We start from the raw sequence: 12428 nt of genomic DNA, 5'->3' as shown, positions 1-12428 counted from the left end.
GTGTTTGCGACGGGACCCGGGGGTTTCCGCGACGGGGGGGTGTGTGGGGGGTTGCCCGTGGGGGGGGGGGGGGTTGCCCGTGGGGAGGGGTGACCGCGGGGGGTGCCGCGGGGGGGACCGCGCTACAGGACGTGCAATAACCTTCACCGGGTATGGTCTAGTGCAGCGCTACTCAACCCGCGGCCCGCGGGCCGCATGCGGCCCGATCGCAGCGTCTTGGCGGCCCCCTCATGGTCAAAAAAAAAAAAAAAAAAAAGTGTTTTTTTTTTTTTTAAGCACAGGATAAAAATTTACATTTCCGTTCAAATATATGGGTTGCTAAAACATTTTTCAAAAACAAACAGACAGACATAGGTGCGTCAATTGTTACAGGTATAATGCATAGTTTTCTATGCATTTCGGGTTAACTTTTTGGGGGGGTTTGACCCCCACATTTTTCCGGCCGCGCGGCTTTGCCGCGCGCCCAGGATAGGTGTCCCTTATTTAAATCTCTGGGAGTTGGCAACCCTAACCTTGCCATACCTTAGCTTTTGCTGAACTGATGCCACTGGACATACACACAAAATAAACTGGTACAGTGAAAAGAATATGATGTCAAAATGTACATTTTCTTGTGTGTTACAAAATCAAAAAATCCAAAATAGGACCGTCATTTTTATGGCGGCCCCTTGGACTTTTGGTATTTTGCTGAGTGGCCCCTGAGCCATCTTAAGTTGAGTAGCCCTGGTCTAGTGTATATAAAGTAACTAGTAAGTAAAGTTTTCAAATAATTGTAGTGGAGTAAAAATGCAATATTTGCCTCTGAGATAGAGATAGTGGAGTAGAAGTAAAAGTATTGGCAATTGGAAATTGGAAATGCTCAAGTAAAGTACAAATACCTCAAAATTGTACTCAAGTACAGTACTTAAATAAATGTACTTAGTTGCTTTCCACCACTGATAATGTTAATGTTATAACTGTATTTCTCCAGTATGGTAGCCAGGATATACGTAATATTTTGTCTCACCCAGATGCACAACAGTGCCATCAGCTGATTGCTACCTTTAATCTGTGCAGTGTGTTTTGCACAGATTAACATGAGATATGTCACCGTGACGTCACCTGATCTGATTTCCCGATGTATAGTCAGGAGATGTCAGAACTAAGACAGCTTGGTTCGGAAGAGGCCTTGCACCGCGCTGTCCATCATCTCTAGGCCGCTGTCAGAGTCTCATGCTGTCTCAGACTAGATGTGTTTTTCCTTCTGTCCAGGCCTGTAAAAATGATTGACGGTGGACACCGCTACTATCTCTTCTCTGCCCTGTCAGGATATCGACCGATTGAGAGAGCGATTGAGAGAGAGAGAGAGAGAGAGAGAGAGAGAGAGAGAGAAAGAGAGAGAGAGAGAGAGAGAGAGAGAGAGGTGGAGAGAGCGTATGGCACTTGAGAGACTAATAAAATATTAAAAGGTGGGGGAGGTCGGCGTCTGTGTCCGGGGCCGGCAACACGGGTGACATGAGCAATCGAACACGGGGGCTTTTAGCAGCATTTACAGAGGAATGTGGTCGAGGGGCTGCATCGATTTGGACTTGGCTTTTTTACGGTCTTTTTTTACGACAGGACATTTACTGTAGGTCCCTGTTTTTTTTTTCCTATTGTCATTTCAGTGAACCCACCACCATGGTTGAACGGTGAATCAGTACTACACTAGGATTTAGTGAGATGTGAGGTTATGGAGGATTTGGCACGGTGTTTCCCTAGAGTCACCAACAGAGGATTACCTCTCATTCAACCCCTGGCAGTCAGCCTTACTGTAGCTGAAAACCTGTGTGTGTGTGTGTGTGTGTGTGTGTGTGTGTGTGTGTGTGTGTGTGTGTGTGTGTGTGTGTGTGTGTGTGTGTGTGTGTGTGTGTGTGTGTGTGTGTGTGTGTGTGTGTGTGTGTGTGTGTGTGTGTGTAAATGAGTGAATGAATGGAGCAGTGTTGGGACTCCAGCCAACAATGAGCCCTGCATCCAGGAAACCGCATCCTCTTTATGAATAATAAAACACGCCTCGTAAAGAAGGAAAAAAAAGCCCTCAGGTCTCAGTCACGTCCTGCCAGCCACGCCATTATATATTTATTAAATCACTTCTTCCTTCTTTATATCCTTTGTTGGACGGAGGCCAGGCGCACTGCCTCTGACCCCTGTCCTGTTATCTCAGGGCTTTATCATCCCTTATCTCTTTCCAACGTGCCGCTACCTTATTATTGTGGCCTGGAGAAATGGACTCTTTCATTTTCTGTCCCTCCCCCTCTCAATTAGCTCTTACGCTTTTCTGCTGACTTGTTGCCTATATGCACCTGATGATGAGGCTCTGCAGGTGCATGGGAGAGTCAACACATATTAGATACACAGCATGTATCTAAAATGGATGATATAATATTGGTACAGGGCTTGGTGATACTGACAAAATACGTATATTTCACATACATTTCATAAAACAATATGTTTTAAGAAAATTCTTTATATTATAAAGAAATTCACAAAAAAACTGTGTGCGCACGCGTGTGTGTGTGTGCGCGTGCGTGCGTGTGTAAGTGTGTGTGCTGCGTGCTTCGTGTGCCGCGTGCGTGCTGCGTGCGTGGTGATGGGGGTAGACAGACAGACAGATAGAGAGAGATTAAATGGCAGACTTGACTCTGACCTTTGAGAGAGGAGACATAAATGTTTTTAGAGAATAGAGGATGGGTTGTCAGCAGAGGAGGAGAAGAGACAAAGGATTGTTGAGGGACAAAACAGAGGAGGAGGAGAGGTTAGAATAAAAAATGGAGAGGAATAAAGGTTGGAAAGGCTCTTTTTGTTGAAGTGAACAAACGTGTGTGCCCCCCATTTCATTTAATTCATTAATTCAGCAGGAATAATACACAATGATTAGCAGTCTTAATAGTCTGTGGTGTAAATGTACCATCTATAGCCAAAAGGCAAATCAATTTTGATCTTCTTTCCCTGAGGTTGAGGTTAAAAAGGTTAAACTTTAGAAAGCATGCTCAATATTAAAAGCACTTACTGTAGGTTACGTATATAGCTAGCCTGGAATCCAGATAAGTTCATCTTTTGGATTCTTTCACTCCAATACATTAACGTAGCAAGTCAGTCTGGATTCCAGATGAATATAACATTCATGCGAGAGAAGATGGACTCACATCATGTGTATGTTTAAGCCTGTACTGTAAACACACATAAAAAAGTGCTAGCATTATTTGCTAAACTTGTTAAATAAGCTAACTAGTAGCTACCAACTGAGGCAGGAGTGCCAGATTGCAGCCAGCTGTTAGCAGCTTTATTTACTAAGAACAGGTAACATTATGTGGAGGTATTGATTGATTTATTAGGCTGGTGTACAGGAAAACAGAGTATTCTATTACTGAACAAGGGCACATTTTCATATTAAATGCCAGATCTATTTAACATTCAGAATTGATCAAAGGGCCATTTCAAGCTGTTGTAGTTTAATTCCTACACTGTTATATATACAGTATATAGTCGAATAAGCTTGCTGTATGAGATCACTTGTGTTCATGCTTGTTCTCATGGGTGCATGCCTCGTTCCCTGACGGTGTCTACCTTATGAAAAAGCCCAGGATGGTCACTCACTCTCATGGAGACATTTGTGTGATTGCTCATTCAGAAGTGTATCCACAACCTGACAACTTTCATTCGTAACCACTTGAACCGTACCGTCCCTTTATGTCATAATAGGAGAACATTTGCAAAAAAAAGCATGTGAGATTGTAGAATTTTTTAGGCGAAGGGATTTGGTGTAGAGGTAAAGAGGAGTGGGCCAAGGACAGAACCCTGCGGAACTCCAGTCAACAAAGTATAGGGTTAAAGTGGTTAATACATACTGTATCCTTTCTTTGCATGTGCCTGGTATTTCAGTGCAACAAGAAAGCATATAAGCCGCATGATATTGAAAAGTGACAAAATGTTCTAAATGCTTGTAGCCACCTGGGTATTTTTCCAGTGCAGTGCGGTGCTGTGTGCAGCCATAGACACCCTAAAAGAGGCCATCTCATTTACTAGCTCTATGCATGTGATGACTGCCTCTCTGTTGGCCTGTCTGAATGCCTTGATGCCCTCCGCTGTGCCGTGGGAAAGCAGGTGAAATGATCTAGGAACTATAGGAAATGAGTGACTTAGCTTCCCTCAACTTGACGTTTTTTTAACATCATCACTCTACACATGTTTATCCTCATGTACTTGAATGGCTGGGGAAGATTCATGTAGCTGAATGACATTGAGTGAAATCTGTTATTTAACCCATTAAGACCTGAGGCCGATTCTTACAAATGTCTTCTAAATCCAAACAGTTTTCTGAAAAAAACGTATGTTTCTATATCAGTGGTGCTCAAACGTTTTCATGTCAAAGACCCCCGAAATTATATATTTTTGGCCGCCGACCCCCATCTCAAAATATTTTGTTCCAGGGACCCCCAGAAACAAATATTTGAGTTAGAAATGTTCGCTTTAAAAGAATATAAAAATATTAATTTGTACACATTTTCTCGATTTTTCAAAAATAGCAGATATACAACCTCATAGCGCAGCACTCTGCCGTGAGCTTGTATATCTGCTATTTTTGAATAGCCAAAGTGTAAAACAATGCTTTTTAGCTCAAATCAAAAAATGACACAGATGCGTTCAAGGTCCGAATGGGTTAAGTCTAATATCTTAGACCGGAAATATGTCCATTCTTTTACTATTGTTAAAAACTCTTGTGCCGGGGCTGTTCATTCCTGTTTAATGATGATTTGGTGCATTTTGTAACCGTTTTTTGTTGATGTTTCTTTGTTACTTGATGCACTTTTAGCACTTCAACACTTATTAACGACAAATGTAGTTGCTGAACATAAATACCAGCATTCAATAAAGGTAAAGTAATTCACCCTACGGTAAAATATCAGATAATGAAAAGGCTGCTGTATATTGTTTGCTGGCTGCGGACACAAATCGACATGGTGCATTGTGGTCGAAAAAAAAAGGTTCACCCAAGGACAAAGGAAGAGGACAGAAAGTAAGGAGAATGATAATGTAGAAGGTGCACAGAGGAGGAGGGGGGGGGGGAATCAATGAGAAAATAGAGCAGTGAGTCAGCCCAGGCCTCCTGCAGGTAATCACAGTGTGTGATGGGAGCTAGAAGAGAACAGAGGAGATGGAGAAAAGAGATACAATGTCAGATGGACTGTGTGTGTGTGTGTGTGTGTGTGCGTGTGCGTGTGTGTGTGTGTGTTTGTATTACTATATTAGTGAGGGCTAAATGTACGCACAAGTATAGTAGCTGGGAGGGAACTCGTCAAAAATCATCAAGATTTGGCTCTTGGTGACAAGTTTCACATTTTTAGCATGGTGTTAGGTATGGGCATAAGGTTTTCGAAAACCATCGCAAACGAGTTGGGCTCGCCCCCTAGTGGTCTGTTTGCCTTACCTCCAATATTAGATAGGTATATAGGTATGGTTGCAGAGGCGTATTCACCGTAGAGGCAAGGAAAAAATCTGTCTGTCTGTCTGGCTGGCTCTGTCTGTCTGGATGTCTCTCCCTTTCTCTTCTTTTGTGTTCTTGTCATGTTGTTTGCTTTCATCCCTGAAAGACAAGACACATTTCAGGCCAAGCTGTGTTTGGTGCGAGCCGCTGTCGATGTTGACATGTGGCCTTGACTGTGTGTGTGTGTGTGTGTGTGTGTGTGTGTGTGTGTGTGTGTGTGTGTGTGTGTGTGTGTGTGTGTGTGTGTGTGTGTGTGTGTGTGTGTGTGTGTGTGTGTGTGTGTGTGTGTGTGTGTGTGTGTGCACACGCGCACTGCTATTGCTGGGTGACCCACCTTGGTGTCAAACTGCATCTGCTGCATTTTCTTGTCTCATGGCCTCAAGTCCTGTGCGCGTGCGTGTGCGAGTGTGTGTGTGTGTGCTTGCATGTGTGTGCGCATGCATGTGTGTCATAGAGCAGGTGACAGACCTCGGGCTATGACACTACATGATTTGAAATCCTTCATTCAGACTTTTCTTACCATCATGTTGTACAATAATACTGTCTATAAACTCAGCATACTGCTCATTGATGAAATGTCTTCTAGTCTAGAATTAAGATACAGAGTACAGACTACTCTGGATACTGCAAATATGGAAACAAAAAGTCACATATATGCTGAGAATAATTCAATTGGCATCTAATAGAATTGCGTGTGTGTGTGTGTGTGTGTGTGTGTGTGTGTGTGTGTGTGTGTGTGTGTGTGTGTGTGTGTGTGTGTGTGTGTGTGTGTGTGTGTGTGTGTGTGTGTGTTCTGTGCTAATGAAGGATGTGTCTCATCTGTGTCTCCGCCTCTCTCTCCCCGTCCTGTCATTGTGGGATCGCTAAAGCGATCACACTACTGTTATTGTCAACACCGTTTTTTGACCCCTAACTAGTCCTTCATACTTTTAGCTACAAACTCCGTTCCAACTCTTCAACGTTCGGCCTACTCAGGACATGTCGGCTACCATTTGAATTTTTGAAATAATTTGTACTTTTAGAGATATTTCACTTTTTACTTCTAAAAAACTCCCATTCATTTCAATGGAGAAATTCATACTTTTAGATAGAAACTCCGTTCCAACTCTATAACGTTCAGCCTACTTAGGACATATTGGCTACCATTAGATTTTTTTGAAATAATTTGTACTTTTAGAGATATTTCACTTTTTAAATAGTAAAAATACTTAAAAGTTGATAAAGAGTAAAAATACTTAAAAGTTGTAAAAATTAGTAAAAGCTACTTTAAAGTAAATAAAGTGACTAAAAATACTTTAAAGTAAATACCTTGAGTAAAAATACTTAAGAGTACTTATATTGAGTAAAAATACTTAAAAGTACTCAAAATGAGTAAAAATACTTAAAAGTTGAAAAAAATAGTAAAAATACTTAAAAGTTGATAAAAAGAGTAAAAATACTTAAAAGTTGTAAAAATTAGTAAAAGCTACTTTAAAGTAAATAAAGTGACTAAAAATACTTTAAAGTAAGTACCTTGATTAAAAATACTTAAGAGTACTTATACTGAGTAAAAATACTTAAAAGTACTCAACATGAGTAAAAATACTTAAAAGTTGAAAAAAATAGTAAAAATACTTAAAAGTTGAAAAAAATAGTAAAAATACTTAAAAGTTGAAAAAAATAGTAAAAATACTTAAAAGTTGTAAAAATTAGTAAAAAATACTTTAAAGTAAATAAAGTGACTAAAAATAATTTAAAGTAAATACCCTTTAGAACCTTTCAAACCTTTAGAACCTCTTAAACCTTTAGAACCTCTTAAACCTTTCAAACCTTTCAAACCTTTCAAACCTTTAGAACCTTTAGAACCTTTCAAACCTTTAGAACCTTTAGAACCTTTAGAACCTTTAGAACCTTTCAAACCTTTCAAACCTTTAGAACCTCTCAAACCTTTCAAACCTTTCAAACCTTTCAAACCTTTAGAACCTTTAGAACCTTTCAAACCTTTCAAACCTTTCAAACCTTTCAAACCTTTCAAACCTTTCAAACCTTTCAAACCTTTCGAACCTTTAGAACCTTTAGAACCTTTAGAACCTTTAGAACCTTTCAAACCTTTCAAACCTTTAGAACCTTTCAAACCTTTAGAACCTTTCAAACCTTTAGAACCTTTCAAACCTTTCAAACCATTCAAACCTTTAGAACCTTTCAAACCTTTCAAACCTTTAGAACATTTCAAACCTTTCAAACCTTTCAAACCCTTCAAACCCTTCAAACCTTTCAAACCTTTCAAACCTATAACACTACTAACACTATCAATACTCAACACCAGCAACATTCTTAGCGATCCCACACTGTTTCTTCAGGAACAGTACCTTCTAGTTTTGATTGAAAGCCCCAGAAAAAGGGACTATGCATCTAATGTGTTGTGTAGTTAATGTATAAGCCTGTGTGTGTGTGTGGGTGGAGGAAGGGCTGTCTATATGAGATCTGATAGTGATGAGCTGTTCCCCTACAGAAATGTCTGCTGCTGGCTCCGTTTACTTTACCATTCATCCATGATCCATCCATCCCTTCATATGTCCGTCCGTCCATCCATCCATCCATCCATCCATCCATCCATCCATCCATCCATCTAACCTCGATCACTGCAGGGCACGGCAATTCATTATTCTCTCTCACTCTGTATGTCATCCCTCTTTCTCTGCCCTCCCTCTCACCTCCTTTCATCTATCCCTCTGTATCCCCCCTTCCTTCCTTCTCTTCGTCCATACTCGCTCTATCCCTGTCCATCCATCCGTCTCCGCGACCCCACCTCTTACTCTCTATCTTCACCTCTTTCTACCATCCCTAACTCCATCTCTCTCTCTCTCTCTTCCACCCATCTCTGCATCTCTCCATCCCTTCCTCTCGTCTCCCTATAGTCTACCTCCCTGCTGATGCTCTGCTTCTTACCTCCCACTCTCCTTCCCCATTCCTCCTTCCATCCATTCTCTCTCCTCTCCTCTCCTCTCCTCTCCTCTCCTCTCCTCTCCTCTCCTCTCCTCTCCTCTCCTCTCCTCTCCTCTCCTCTCCTCTCCTCTCCCTCAGAGTGAGAGAGCCCTCATTACTGTTGACAGGTGAGCGTCCCACTGGGGGCTGCAGCGGTTAGGCCTAAAGGAGGTGGGAGGAGGAGGGGAGATAGGGGGTGTGCTGTGGAATAGGAGGAGAAGGAGAGGCTGGGGCGGTGGTGGTGATAGAGGAGGCAGGTTGCTGGATGAACGCCGATGCGGGCGGAGCTATACCGACTCATCCTTTCATGTGGAACTGTCCCCGGTGAGGGCCTCATTATGGCTGATCCTGGAGAGAGGACATGTGGGGGGGGGGGGGGGGGGGGTGCTGTTGTGGGGAGAGACAGGATGGGGGGCTGTCAGGTCTTTAAAGAAGAGCAGTTAGCATGGAATTGGTTGATATGCCACCGTACATGTACTGTGCATGGACACGCACGCACGCACGCACGCACGCACACACACACACACACACACACACACACACACACACACACACACACACATTCTGACATTCATGCACACACACACACGCACACGCACACACACATGTGGGCGTGCATCCCCACACAAACATGCACACGCGCACACTCTCACACACACACACACACACACACACACACACACACACACACACACACACACACACACACGTACACACACACACACACACACACACACACACACACACACACACACACACACACACACACACACACACACACACACACACACACACACACACACACACACACGTACACACACACACACACACACACACACACACACACACACACACACACACACACACGTACACACACACACACACACACACACACACACACACACACACACACACACACACACACACACACACACACACACACACACACACACACACACACACACACACACACACACACACACACACACACACACGTACACACACACACACACACACACACACACACACACACACACACACACACACACACACACACACACACACACACACACACACGTACACACACACACACAGCGGTAAACAGATGCAGGTTTGTTGCACAGATAAGGCTGCCTCAGCAGCATTCATTCAACAGTCACCGCTCTCCCTTTATACACTGCTGCTAACACTACATCAACACACACCATGGCAACAGTAGACACACACACACACACACACACGCACACACACACACACACACACACACGCACACACACGCACACACGCACACACACACACACACACACACACACACACACACACACACACACACACACACACACACACACACATTCAACCTGGAGATAATATTTACTGGTAGACATCAGTGCATACAGGCTATACAGTACATGTGCTTGCAACAGGAAACATAATGTATATGTGCTCATACGCACCCACACCCGCAAATAGTCATACACACAAACCCACATTTACTGATGCATGGGCTTGTGACGTGGTGTGTGTGGTTGGAGATGTGAGGAGCCCTGTGCTGGCGTGTTATTGTGCTACAGGGGAGCAAGGAGATCACAGGGTTGAAGTTGACCTCCTATCAGCCGAGGCGAGAGGAGGAGCAGGGCTCTGTGGAGTGCTGCTGCTGCTGTGGAGAAGGAGGAGGAGGTGGATTCTCAGAGCCTTGGCAGAGGAGCTGCTCCCTGCACTCATAGCTACCTCATTCATTTTAGCTTACTCTTACAGTAAAGAAGAAAAAAAACTTCGCAAAGGAAAATTGATGTATTTTCATCATTGAGACAGAAATAGTTTTAGCTTACAGTTTTTAACCCACAAGTAAGACGCGCGAACGTGGGAAGCGAACGCAGCTCGAAAATAACAATAAGAAGAATAGAAAGGAATGAGCAATTGTAGAGAAGTGGGTGGTACACTCTGGCTCTGTTTTTTCTTAAAAGTGCAAATTAGTCATTTGGAATCCCATGTTACAGCATAGCTAGCTAGCAAGAAGAAATGTAAAACTGTCCTCAAACTAAGGCGTTTTCAACTTGCCATCCGGCCTGAAATATGCACAAATGACATGGAATTCTTAGATATCCCAATAGATGAACTCGTGTAGATGCTTTTAGATGTGTTATTTTTGACTGTAGCTGCTATATTTCTCTCAGAGGAGTGTAATTAGTCACCCAGGGGCAGGCGGATTTCAGCCACACTGTAGTGCACTCTGAGATCTGTCAGCAGCCAATGAGAGTGTGAGTCACATGGGGGCGCGGCTGCACACAGGCAGTGCACACAATACTGCACACAGACACACACACACAACCCGAGCACGGTTTCATAGTAAGCTCCACTTGCGCGGAGGCGCGCCTTTCGCGCCTTTGGCGCGCCTCCTTCCGCTGCGTTCGCAATTAAGACCTGAAGCCTTTTCTACGAATGTCTCCTAAATCCCAACAGTATTCTGAAAAACGTATGTTTCTATATCAGTGGTGTGGTGCTTAATCTTTTTCATGTCAAGGACCACCCAAATTTATATGTATTTGGCCACCGACCCCCATCTCAAAATATTTTGTAATAGGAAGCCCCGGAAGCAAAGATTTGAGTTAAAAATGTTCGATTTAAAATAATATATATATTCAAAGATTTGCACAAATGTTCATGATTTTTCAAAAATAGCAGATCTACAAGCTCGTAATGAGCTTGTAGATCTGCTATTTTTGAATAGCCAAAGTGTAAAATAAATAATGCTTTTTAGCTCAAATTTAAAAAAATGACACGATGCGTTCCAGGTCTTAATGGGTTAAAAATAGTACTTCTATTATAGACCTACTCTTATTTATAGCAGAGCGACTGACATTCATTTCGTTTTGCCTCTAACACATTCACCAAACATGCTCACTAAGAACTGTTCTTTTTGAAAGCAAAAGGTGTTTCACCAGATAAGTTTGTCTGTGTCCTACTGTCATTTTTAAATAAGAATGAGCCTGATACATACATTCTACTTTCTAGCAATGAAAGCTTTTTAATTCCACCTAAGTTGACCAAGAATACATTCCTACAGCAATGAGCCTGAGTTAATTTGAACTCACTGTTAACACTTTTTTATTAAAACGCCCTTACCTCACCAGAGAAGGTAGAATGTACACTGTGTATATAGAACACACTCTTATTCACCGCAATAAGTCTCTGCTGATTTATGCTGGCTGTCAACACCTTCTCTGTGCTTGGCTGTCACTGGGTGGAAATTGCCCTCACGTGTATAGCTTTTATTCACCTGTTTTTTTTGTGTTTACTTTCTGTGTACTTTATCCTTGCTGAACTCTTATAAACCGTACTTGACTTGTCATGCACTAGCATGTATGTATTCCAATCAAATTTTCTGGTACATAAGTACTAAGTTCCACTCAATTACTCAGTTTAAGCTCTCGACTTTAAGACCCATTAATGTAAAGCTCGCAACATTTAGGAAAGCAAACAACCCGTTCATCCTGCCCACGGAGGAAGAGACAGCCACTTGGCTGCTTCCCCACACACTGTCATATCAGTTGAAACAATGTGAGCTCTGAGTCTGTCTTCAACTCCACCCACTCCTGACGTTTTCACTACCTTCTGAATTCTGCCGAATTCTGCTCCTGATTATTCTCGTTTTACATTAAGCTTTATCCAACTCTATTACTTGCTTTTGGCATTAGACACCACTGGCAAAACATTTCGTCGGTTCACAATGTGAATCATGGTCATGGATAGGAATTATTTGTTACAATACAATTATTGAATTACAAAACAAAAGGTGGCCAAATAAAACGTTAGTGAGATTGTCCCAGAACAGAATGCTCATACAGCCTACTGTAGCCAGCCAATGTGTGTGATGTGAACTGAATCCAGACCATGCGCTTGAGAAAGAACTCCCCGTAACCACCCCAAGTCCTATTTATATACTGTATGTTGTCATATATGA

This window comes from Gymnoscopelus braueri (assembly GCF_963280865.1).
Source record: "Gymnoscopelus braueri genome assembly, chromosome: 1".
In the NCBI taxonomy this organism is placed as follows: domain Eukaryota; kingdom Metazoa; phylum Chordata; class Actinopteri; order Myctophiformes; family Myctophidae; genus Gymnoscopelus; species Gymnoscopelus braueri.
This window is presented reverse-complemented; position numbering follows the sequence as displayed.